We start from the raw sequence: 11,807 nt of genomic DNA, 5'->3' as shown, positions 1-11,807 counted from the left end.
TTTTGAGATAATTGTAGAGTTGCATCAGTTGTAAGGCATAATACAAAGAGATCCCATATATCCTTTACCCATCTGGCCCAATGGTAACATCTTGCAAAACTATAGCACAATATCAAAACCCAGATATTGACACTGATACAGTCAAGATACAGAACATTTCCATCACCAGAAAGATCCCTCATGTTGCTCTTTTATAGCCACCCCCATTTCTCTCCCACCCCTACCCTGATAAGCAGTAATCTGTTCTCCGTTTCTATAATTTCATCATTTCAATGAGGTTATATAAATAGAACTGTACATAGTATGCAGCCTTTTGGATTGGTTTTTTTCACACAGCATAGTTCTCTGGAGATTCATCCAGGTTGTTGTATGCATCAGTAGTTCCCTCTTGCTGAGTAGTGTTCCATGGTTTGGATCTACCACAGTTTGTTCAACCATTCACCTGTTGACAGACATCTGGGTGGTTTCCAATTCTTTTAATGTTATGAATAAAGCTGCTATAAACATTTGTGTTCAGGTTTTTATGTGAACATTAAGTCTTTACTTCTCTGGGATAAATGCCCAGGAGTGCAACTGCTGGGTCGTATGGCAATTACATATTTACTTTTGTTTTGTTTTTTTTGACCACATGGCATGTGGGATCTTAGTTCCCTGACCAGGGATTGAACCTTTGCCCCTTGCATCAGAAGTGTGGAGTCTTAACCACTGGACCACCAGGGAAGTCCCACATATTTAGTTTTTGAAGAAACTGCCAGATTGTTGTTGAAAGTGGCTATACCATTTTGCTTTCCAAGCAGCAATGTATGCGTAATCCAAACTATCAGTAACACTTGGTACATACTGTCTGTATTTTTTATTTTCGCAGTGTGAGTGGGGTGAGGTGGTACTTCATTGTGATTTTATTTTGCACTTCCTTAATGGCTAGTGATGTTGAACAGAAAGTGTTCATTTGCCATCTGTGTGACTTCTTGGTTGAAATGTCTCTTCATGTCTTTTGTCCGTGGATTGTTTGCTTTTGGATTGTTTGCTATTTGGATTGTTTGCTTTTTACCGTGGAGTTTGTTGTTGTTGTAGGATGAGCTAGTATTTTTTCTTTTGACTGGTAGATGTTTAGAATGATCCATTCAAGGAAGATTGTTTATTCCAGTTTGATGAAGTCCATATCCTTTGTGTACTGACGTAGACACTGGTGGGACGCATGATATTTCCAGATCAAACTGTGCAGGTTTAGAGAGCGCAGCAGCAAAAGTGAGAATCTTGGCTGAATTTTCGTATGTAACTCCAGTAGAACTGCTGCCGACACATCTTGTTTTCATGGATGCGACAAGACAAAAGGCTACTGGTGAGTTTTGAGAATTTTTTTTATGGTCTAGATACTTGTATTTGTCGGATATATGGTTTGTAAGTATTTTCTTACAGTCTGTAGCTTGTCTTTTCATCCTCTAAACAGGGTCTTTCATAGAGCAAAAGTTTTTCATTTTGATGAAGTAAAATTTATCAGTTTATTTTATGGATAACAATTTTGGTTTAAAGTCTAAAAACTCTTTGCTTTATTTTATATCCCAAAGATTGTCAGCAATATTTTTTCCTAAAAGTTGTATAGTTTTACAATTTACATTTGAGGGACTTCCCTGGTGGTCCAGTGGGTAAGACTCTGCACTACCAATGCAGGGGGCCCAGGTTCAATCCCTGGTCAGGGAACTAGATCCTGCACGCATGCCACAACTAAGACCCAGCAAAGCCTAAATAAATAAAAAATAAATAAATATTTTTTTAAAAACCAATTTACATTTGAGTCCATGATATACTTTATGTTAATTCTTTATGTGATGTGAAACTTAGGTCAAGGCTCATTTTTCTACCTATGGATGTCTAGTTACGCCAACACCATTTGTTGAAAAGACTCTTCCATTGATTTGCTTTTTTCAATTCAGTTGGTGTTTGTGATCTGGGATTAGGCAATGCTTGCCTAGATATCACACCAAAAGCACAAGCAACAAAAGAAAAAATATATAATAATTGGACTTTATCAAAATTAAAATCTTTTGTGCTTCATAGGATACAATGCTAGATTTACACCCAAGTATTTCTTTCTTTTTTTTTTTTGAGAGATTTAAATGGTATTGTATTTTAATTTCAGTGTCCATATGTTTATTGCTAGTATATAAAAATGCAGTTGATTTTTTTTATGGTTTTCTTGTATCCTGAAACCTTGATGACCTCACATATTGCTTCTTAGATTTTTTTTTTTGGAGATTCTTTGGTTTTTCTATGTAGACAATCATGTCATCTCCAGTGGGACAGTTTTATGTATTCCTTTCCAATCGGAATGCCTTTTATTTTCATTACTTGCCTTATTGCATTTCTTGAACTTCCAGCACTCTGTTGTCTTATATATTTCCTCTACGTATATTTAGAACATCAGACAGTGATTGTCTTAGCCCATTTGTGCTGCTGTAAAAAAATACCATAGACTGGGTGGCTTATAAACAACAGAAATTTATTTCTCACAGTTCTGGAGGCTGAAAGTCCAAGATCAGGGTGCCAGCATGGCTGGGTTCTGGTGAAGACCCTCTTCTGGGTTGCAGACGCTGGTTTCTCACTGTGTCCTCCCATGGTGGAAGGGGCTAGGGAGCTCTGTGAAGTCTCTTTTATAAAGCTTTTTTTTTTTTTTTAAAGTATTTATTTATTTATTTAGGCTGCACTGTGTCTCAGTTGTGGCATGTGGGATCTTTTAAGTTGCGGCATGCAGACTTCTTAGTTGCGGCATGCGGGATCTAGTTCCCCGACCAGGGATCGGACCCAGGCCCCCTGCATTGGGAGCGTGGAGTCTTACCCACTGGACCACCAGGGAAGTCCCTATAAAGGTTTTTATAAAGCTCTTTTATTCACAAGAGCTCCCCCTCATGACCTAATCACCTTCTTCTGCTAGAGCCTAAAGACTCTACCTCCTAATACCATCAACTTGGGCATTAGGTTTTCAACATAAGAATTTTGATAGTTTTATTTATTTATTTATTTACTTGGCTGCTCCAGGTCTTAGTTGTGGCATGTGGGATCTTCGTTGGAGCACTCAGGATCTTTAGTTGAGGCATGCAGGATCTAGTTCCCTGACCAGGGATCGAACCTGGGCCCCCTGCACTGGGAGCTCGGAGTCTTAACCACTGGACCACCAAGGAAGTCCCTCAACTCAAGAATTTTGGGGAGACACAAACATTCAGCCCATAGCAGTGATATAATTTTTGCTTCAACTGTGAAACATAATCAAGAGGAATAAGTATGACAAACATACAACAAAAACTGAGTCAAAATCAAGAGGAGAAAAAAAGCCTATTGTATTTACCTATATTTTTAATTATCATAGTTTTTTTCTTTTTCTTTCTGAGTTTCCACGTTTCCTTCTTTTATAATTTCCTTTGTTTAGAGAACTCCTTTACTCATTCTTTTAGGATAGTTCTGGTGACTACAAATTCTCTTAGTTTTTCTTCATCTGACAATGTCTTGATTTCCATTTCATTCCTGAAGGGCATTTTCACTGGGTATAGGATTCCCGAGCTGTCAATCTTTCATCACTGGAAAAATATTGTACCACTTTCTTCTGGCCTCCACAGTTTCTGATAAGAAATCCACTCTCATTCGAATTATTTTTTTCTGAAAGGTAATGTGTCAACTCTGTCACCCTAGTGTTGGCTTCTATTGATTGTCTTTTTTCATTCAGTTTGAGATCTTGGTTCTTGGTGATTCTCCACTGAAACCTGGACATTTTCATATTATGTCTTTAAATATGACTCTGGGTTTTATCTAAACCTATTTTATTTTTTTAAAATTTATTTTATTTATTTATTTATTTTTGGCTGTGTTGGGTCTTCGTTGCTGCGCGCAGGCTTTTCTCTGCTGCGGCAAGCAGACTCTTCGTTGTGGTGCACGGGCTTCTCATTGCGGTGGCTTCTCTTGTTGCGGAACACGGGCTCTAGGCATGCAGGCTTCAGTAGTTGTGGCGCACAGGCTTAGTTGCTCTGCAGCATGTGGGATCTTCCCGGACCAGGGCTCGAACCTGTGTTCCCTGCACTGGCAGGCGGATTCTTAACCACTGTGCCACCAGGGAAGCCCTAAATCTATTTTAGTTGGCCTTCTCTGACACCACTCCAGCAAGGGAACGTAGGGGGTGCCATCTTGTTACCGCCAAGTGGAGGTAGAAATCCAGGTTCCTCACTTGGTTTCCATTGATTTTAAATGAAGGGGCTCATCATTACTGCTGATTGGGGGGTTGGAGTTCCAGATCTTCTCATGGTCTCCACTGATGCCTTGGGGTAGTGATCCTTGTTATTCCCAGATGGGGATGAAAGTCCTGGCTCCCCACTTGGCTTTCTCTGATGTCACCCTACAGGGTTGTTGAGGCACCTTGTTACAGGCTGCAAGGGTGGAAGTCTAGACTCCCCGCAGCCTTTGTTGGCAAGAATATAGGCCGGGCCACAGTTTTCTTCTGTGGTATTTGGCTGGAGTTAAATGGTTACTGCTTGAAAATTTTCAGTCTTGCTAGATGGCCCCTTTCCTGGTCCTTTAGCTAAGAAGCAGGCTTTTGTTGGGGCTTTCTTATCTGCACCCCTTGGTTTCACGGTTGCCAGCTTCTTCAGATCCAAGTCTGATCCATGAGACAAAAAGAAAATCCAGGGAACTTGCCAACATGTCATTCCTTGGGTCCTGAGGTTCTCTCCACGTTTTAGAGTCTTATGTTTGTTTTCTATATAGTGTTTAGGGGTTTTAGTTGTAATTAGTACAAGGAATAGGGAAATTTATCTATTCCACCTTTCTGGGAATCCAGTTATTTTGTGAATTAATGTTTCTCTATCTGAGTTTCTCTGATATTCTCTCGTGATTAGATTTGGGTTACACTAATTTAGCCACAGTTCCACAGAAGTGCATCACAGCAGAAGGCACATGCGGTCAATTAACATTGTTACCAGTGATACTAACTTTGTTAGCTTTGATCGGTTGGTTAAGGTGATGTTTGCCAGGCTTCTCCACTATGACATTACTTTTTTACTTTTTATAGTTAATAAGTATTTTGTAGGGAGATATTCTGAGACTGTGTAAATATCTTCTTACTCTTCAAACTTTCACCAGCCAGTCTGAAAAACATACATTGATGACACTTGCCTGAATCAGTTATTATGATGGGTTTTTAAAAAATGTTTATTGAAAAATAGGTGATTTAAAATGTGTTAGTTTCAGGTATACAGTAAAGTGATTCAGTTATACATATATATAAATATGAACATACATATATATTCTTTTTTACATTCTCTTCCATTATAGGTTATTATAGATATTGAGTATAGTTCCCTGTGCTATACAGTAGGTCCTTGTTGGTTATCTATTTTATATAGTAGTGTGTAATGACAGGTTTCAAATGATGATTTTCCAATTCTATCATTCCTTCCTCATTTATTAATTTACATTTAACTAAAGAAGAGCTTTCCCTTCTCCACCATTCATTCACTTATTCCCTCATTTATCTATATATACATTTATATCAGCTTATTTATTCTTATGTTGTAAATAATAATCTCTCACTATTATTATTTATTTTGATGCTCAAATTGTCCCATATTTGACCAGTGGGATCCCCCCTTTAGTTACCTCCTGTCTCTCTGCGACGTATCTTTCTTCAAAGACAACATGATTGTCTATGTAGAAAATCCCAAAGGATCTACCAAAAAGCTACTAGAACTATAAGTGAATATTACAATGTTGTAGGACACAAGATTTATATATAAAAATCAATCATATTTCTATATAATAGCAATAAGCAACTGGAAATTAAAATGTTAAAAATACCATTTACAATAGCAAAAAAATCACAGAATACTTAGGGATAAAACTAAGAAAATATATACAAGATTGGTATTTTGAAACTACATTGATGACAGAAATTAAAGAAGACTTAAATAAATGGAGAGACATACTTTGTTTATGTATTGGAAGAGTCAATATTGTTAAGCTGTTAATTCTTCCCAAATTTATCTATGGATTCAACATAAACCCTATTAAAATCCCAGGAGCCTTTTGGGATAGAAATTGGTAAGCTGACTCTAAGATTTAATATGAAAAAACAAAGGATCCAGAATATTGTGGAAACAACTGGAAATCCATATGCTAAAAAATAAACCTTGACCCTTGCCTTGCAACAGATCAAAACAAACAAACAAACAATCTGATATTAAAAATGGGCAGAGGAGCTGAATAGACATTTTTCCAAAGAAAACATACAAATTATCAATAGGTTCATGAAAAGGTGCTCAACATCACTAATTAGCAGGAAAATACAAATCAAAACCACAGCGAGAGGCTTCCCTGGTGGCGCAGTAGTTAAGAATCCACCTGCCAACGCAGGGAACACGGGTTCGAGCCCTGGCCCGGGAAGATCCCACATGCCGCGGAACAACTAAGCCTGTGCGCCACAACTACTGAGCCTGCGCTCTAGAGCTCACATGCCACAACTGCTGACCCCGCATGCCACAACTACTGAAGCCTGCGCACCTAGAGCCCGTGCTTCGCAACAAGAGAAGCCACCGCAATGAGAAGCCCGCGCACCGCAACAAAGAGCAGCCCCCGCTCGCCGCAACCAGAGAAAGCCCGTGCACAGTAATGAAGACCCAACGCAGCCAAAAATAAAAATAAATAATAAAATTAAAAAATTAAAAAAAAAAACCACAGTGAGATATCATCTTACACGTTAGAATGATTAATATAAAAAAGACAAGAGCTAACAAGTGCTGGTAAGGGTGTGAAGGAAAGGGAATATTTGTGCACTGCTGGTAGGATCAGAAATTGGTACTGCCACTATGGAGGGGCTTCAAAAAATTAAAAATAAAACTATATTATCAGTAATCCCACTTCTGGGTTTATTCCCAAGGGAAATGAAAATGGGATCTTGAAGAGACCTGCATTCCCATGTTCAGTGGCATTATTCATAATAGCCAAGATATGGAAACAACCTGTCCGTTTGATATTTCCTCTTAGTTAGCTTAGTAGTCAGCTTACGAGTAGACAGAGAAAACTTTAAATGCCTTGAACCTATAATCCAGACCTTTCCAAAGGGCTGTGTGTGTGTTTTGAGGTATACCTCCAATGGTCCAGCTTGCTCTTCTGGCTTACATACTGTCACCGGCAAAGCCTGTTAACAATTTCCAGGAAATAAAAATAGCATCTGGGTAATAAAATAAAACTAACTTTTTTTTCCTTTGTGCTTAGTCTAGTTTCACTTGCTCATTGTGTGTCATGTGCAGAGGCCTTCGTAAAGGGGACGTATACCTGGATGAGCCCTCCTTCTCCATCAGGGACCTGCCTCAAAGGGAATCCTGGAAGGTTGTTGGACCCTGGCTGGAAATTTAGTCACACAAATACCACCAGATTCGACCCAAATAAGATTTCTGTTCGGGAGATTTGGAACCAGCCCCAAACTGTTAATGGATTGCTCAAAAGACCAAAATAGGAGGCATCCAAATGGTGCAGACTGTGATATAGCTGGGGGTCTGCCTTGAATTTGTAACAGCCTGTGCTTAAGACAGTCCCTCCTCAGTCAGAATATCCCACAGGAGGTAAGACCAGACTGCCTCTGGGCCAGAGCAGCTTAGGCACGTTAGTTCCTAACCAACTTGGTCTGTTAGGGAGTGGCACAGCTCTCTGAGTCAGGGGTCTTCTCTTTCCTCCTTTCAGCCAAAAAGGAGGTGTTTCAGACTTCCTACCAGGTGAGAGCTAAAAGCACGAGGGAGTCCCATGGGGTACTCACCAGACTGCTGGGGCAGCTGGTATTCTGTGCTGATGCCAGGAGGAGAGCTCGTGGAACCTCAGTCGATAATCACCCAAGGTTCACCTCACAAGTTGGGGGGGGCAGTGGGTGTTTCTTGTTCTGGCCAGCAGCTCACAGGTCTTCCAGATATTGGGGTTCCTGGTCTTATAAAGGGCTCACAGGGCTCCCCTGCCTACTTCAGAGAAACTAGCACCAGGCAGCAGGAAAAAAACCTGTCAATTGGAATAAGATAAAGGAAATCATCAGGAGCCAACAGAAAACCTTTCAGCATTCCTAGAGTGCTCAGGCAATGCCTCCAAATCTATACCACCACTGACCCTGAGTCACTGGAAGGGAGTGCAATCCTGAGGTCCTATTCAATTTCCCAAAGTGACCTGGACATGAGGCGTAAGCTTCAGAAACTGGAAATAGAACCAGACAGCCCTGCCTCTCGCCTGGTCGGGGTTGCCTACCAGGTGTTTAATAACCAAGATACAGAGGAGGAAAAGTCAGAGGATAAAAAGGTCTGGAGGCAAGTCCACTTGCTGGCTGTTGCCCTCCAATGTCAACTGGTCTGGACTAACTGCCCTCAGAAACTCTCAACTCCCGTGAGTGACTGCTGGCCCACACTGAGGGATAGCAAGGCAAGGAAAGCAGACCCAATCAGTGTGCCATATGTAAACAAGAGGGACATTGGAAGGGAGAATACCCTTGACCCCCCGAAAGGCGACGGAAATGGCAGGTACCAGCCATTACCTTCGAAGGCAGATGATCCAAATAGGTGAAGAATGATGGGGCCAGGGGACACCTAAGCTGGCACTCCAACTGACCCCTAAGGAACCCCTGCTGACATTGGACATAGGGAGAAAGCCCATCAACACCTGTGCCACTTACTTGATTCTGAACACCAGATCAGGCAAACTCAGTCACAAGAGTTGTAAAATTATGGGGGTATCAGGGAAGGCCCAAGAATGAGCATTCATAGAACCATTCGAATGTAAAGTGGATAAACACATTCTCACGCATTCCTTCCTGTATGTCCCTGAATGCCCTATACCCCTACTAGGAAGAGATGGTCTACATATGTTGGGGGCTAACTATCCAACTAATGGGAGACAAACGAGATGGGCATTCCCCTAGACAGGGGCACAAGGTGATAATGGTAATGGCTGAGGAAAAACCTCCCTAGACAGAGCAAGCGACCTCCTTGGAGTAAATCCTGAGGTCTAGGCACAGGGACGGGTGGGACTAGCTGTAGGAGCCAGTCCCGTGATAGTCCATCTAAAACCCGGGCATACACTGCCGTCCCAGATTTAGCTCAAATATCCCAAACTAGGGTGTCCTACCTAGGCTTCATTCTCACAGGTCAGAGAAGCCTACCCTAGAAAAGAAAAGAAGCCCTTTGCAGCCTCCCCATCCTAAAACTGGAAGACAGCTTAGGGGTTTCCTGAGGATGGCTGGGTTTTGCCGCATCTGGATCCCTAAATATGGTCTAATAGCCAGGCCTCTGTATGAAGAGTTGAAAGGAAAGGATGATCCTTTTGAATGGAATTCAGAATGTAAAGGGGACTTTCAGGAATTGAAAAAGCAGTTACTTCAAGTCCCTGCCGTGGCCCTCCTAGATTTAACTAAACCCTTTGACCCTTACATTCAGGAGAGAAGGGGAATGGCCCTTGGGGTATTAGCTCAAAAACTGGGACCTCTTACTCAGGGTTGCATTTCTCTAAACAATCCAATCACTATATGGAAGTGCATTTGAACTCTTGTGTGGTAGACCCGTTCCCCAAGCCTGAGAGAAAGGACACCTTAAATTAACTCCCTTGAAATGGAACAACTCAAGTATGCCCTCCAGGTAGGAGAAACCATGAAAGCTCTCTTGGAATATGGTAACCAGGTACTGTTCCTGCCCACCAGGAGACTAGGTGTATCTAAAAACCTGGAAAACTGGAAGCCTGCAAGATCAGCTCACTCCTAAGTGGAATGGACCCCACTTGGTGATTCTGAGACAGGAGGGAAAGGGGCAGGACACAACAGCTAGATAAATGAGGAAGGGGCGCAGCTATTAGGATGCAATAAAAACCGGCTGGAACCAAGGTGACTTCGAGAATAGTCCGGTCATTGACCTTTAGCTCATTATACCTTCATTGTAATACTAAAAAAAAATCACACCCCCTTTTATGCCTTGACAGTCCAAGGCAGACTATAAAAGGCCAAAAAGTGGGCAGTGGCCCAATTTCTGGGAAATCCCCACCCTTCCCTGAAATAGCAAGAATATTCCTCCCACTCATTAGCATATGAAATTACTCAGCCCATAAAAACCAACAACCACATGCCCTGGAGCCACTCTTACTTCCTGAGACAGACTGCATTCAGCCTATGGAGTGTGTATCTAAGTAAACTCGCTTTCACTTTTCTTTGGCTCACTCGTGAATTCTTTCCTGTGTGATGCCAAGGACCCTCACTTGGTGGTCTGTCTTAAGGACTCTTGTGGGTCCCAGGACATGACATTTTCCTCTCCTGCAACAACGCTAACCACCCATTCTTTCCTGAAGTTGCAGGGGATCACACGGTGGTTACATCACCATCAAGTAAAGAGGACCCCGAGCCCCAAACTCTGGAGAGACAACCTGGGGCAATGGACCCCTTTGACTACTCATGTGAACTTCTCTCTGACCTGAAGCTTCTCTTCTGAAAAACAACAGAAGTGTTACCAGGGATATGCAGGCCATAGTAGTGTGCCTCAACATCAGGGCACACTTGCCTACAGGCAAAAGACCTAGATACCTGCATTTTTAGGAAAAATTTGCTCTTGCTAATACTTGAGCCATGTATCTTTAAATTTTTTATTTATTTATTTATGTATTTTAATTGGGCCATGTATCTTAAATTGTCTGGTGTTCCTTGTCTCCAAAAGGTTAGACAGGGAATTCCCTGGCAGTCCAGTGGTTAGGACTCAGTGCTTTCACTGCTGGGGCCCAGGTTCAATCCCTGGTTGGAGATCCCGAAAGCCAAGCAGCACGGCCAAAACCAAACAAACCCAAGGTTAGACAAATGGTGGTCACTCAGGGATATGCACAGTCAGGGCAAAGGCTTGGTGACAAACATATGTAAAGGTAGCTGGGGAGAAGTTCTGCTCCTCCACCCAGGGTTATGACGACTCCCCAGATCAGCAGAAAGAAGCTACAGAAGTTGGACCTTCTCCCCTCAGCACCCCTCAAGAATGAGGAGCAGGACAAAAATCAGAGGAGGGATTTGTCACTGGCAAAGACGATTAACAATGCTCAGGAAATAAAAATAGAGTCTGGGTAATAAAATAAAATCTAACCTTTTTTTCCCATTTGTCATTACTCTAGTTTCACTTGTTCATAGACTGCCTCATGCAAAGGCATTGCACCTGGCATTTCAGACCAGAGTTCCTGGTGCCAGATGGCTTCGATGGGCGGGCTGTGAGCAGAAGCCCTTGCCTGCATGACACTGCAATTCAAGATGGTGGTAGCAGCAGCGGACTGTGTGCAGAGACGCTGTGCCTTACGAGTCTGGAGGCACAGCTGCGACCAACAGGAGAGAGCTCCACAGCTTCCCTGCTAGCCAGAACCCTATAAAGCAGCCCCGCCCACGGCCTGCGGGGAGAGCCTGTGCTCTAGAGCAGAAGCTTGCACCTCTCCATTCTCTGATTAAAGAATAAAGCTTTCCTTTGCTTATGAATCAAACTCGGTCTCTTTCAATTGTCCCAAATGACACCGGGCAGGAGGACGCTTTTTGGGGCCCGACTTGAAAGCGTCGGTAATAATACCAGGTATGAAACAACTGACTTATGGTATTAACAAAATTGATCCCACTGAGCCACCCCACAGCCAGAAGATAAAATAGGAAATTGTTGAAGCCAGTACCTATGCATAGTAAGAAAACTGGCTAAAACCCAGATCCAGTAGCAGTTCTGGTTGGAGTGGGGACAAGTTGCCCTAGTCAAACTCTAACATGCCCTGGATCAGGCATAGAAAGTCACCCATAAGGG

At 42.2% G+C, this 11,807-nt stretch overlaps 1 non-coding gene across 1 annotated transcript; it reads left to right on the top strand.

Moving 5' to 3' along the window:
• The first annotated feature begins 1,628 nt into the window (after positions 1 to 1,628).
• On the top strand, positions 1,629 to 1,701 carry TRNAG-ACC (transfer RNA glycine (anticodon ACC)). The gene has a single exon. It is a non-coding gene; the product is annotated as a tRNA-Gly (tRNA).
• Positions 1,702 to 11,807: the final 10,106 nt, after the last annotated feature.

The sequence above is a fragment of the Eschrichtius robustus genome, chromosome 1 (assembly GCF_028021215.1).
Source record: "Eschrichtius robustus isolate mEscRob2 chromosome 1, mEscRob2.pri, whole genome shotgun sequence".
In the NCBI taxonomy this organism is placed as follows: domain Eukaryota; kingdom Metazoa; phylum Chordata; class Mammalia; order Artiodactyla; family Eschrichtiidae; genus Eschrichtius; species Eschrichtius robustus.
This window is presented reverse-complemented; position numbering and strand designations above follow the sequence as displayed.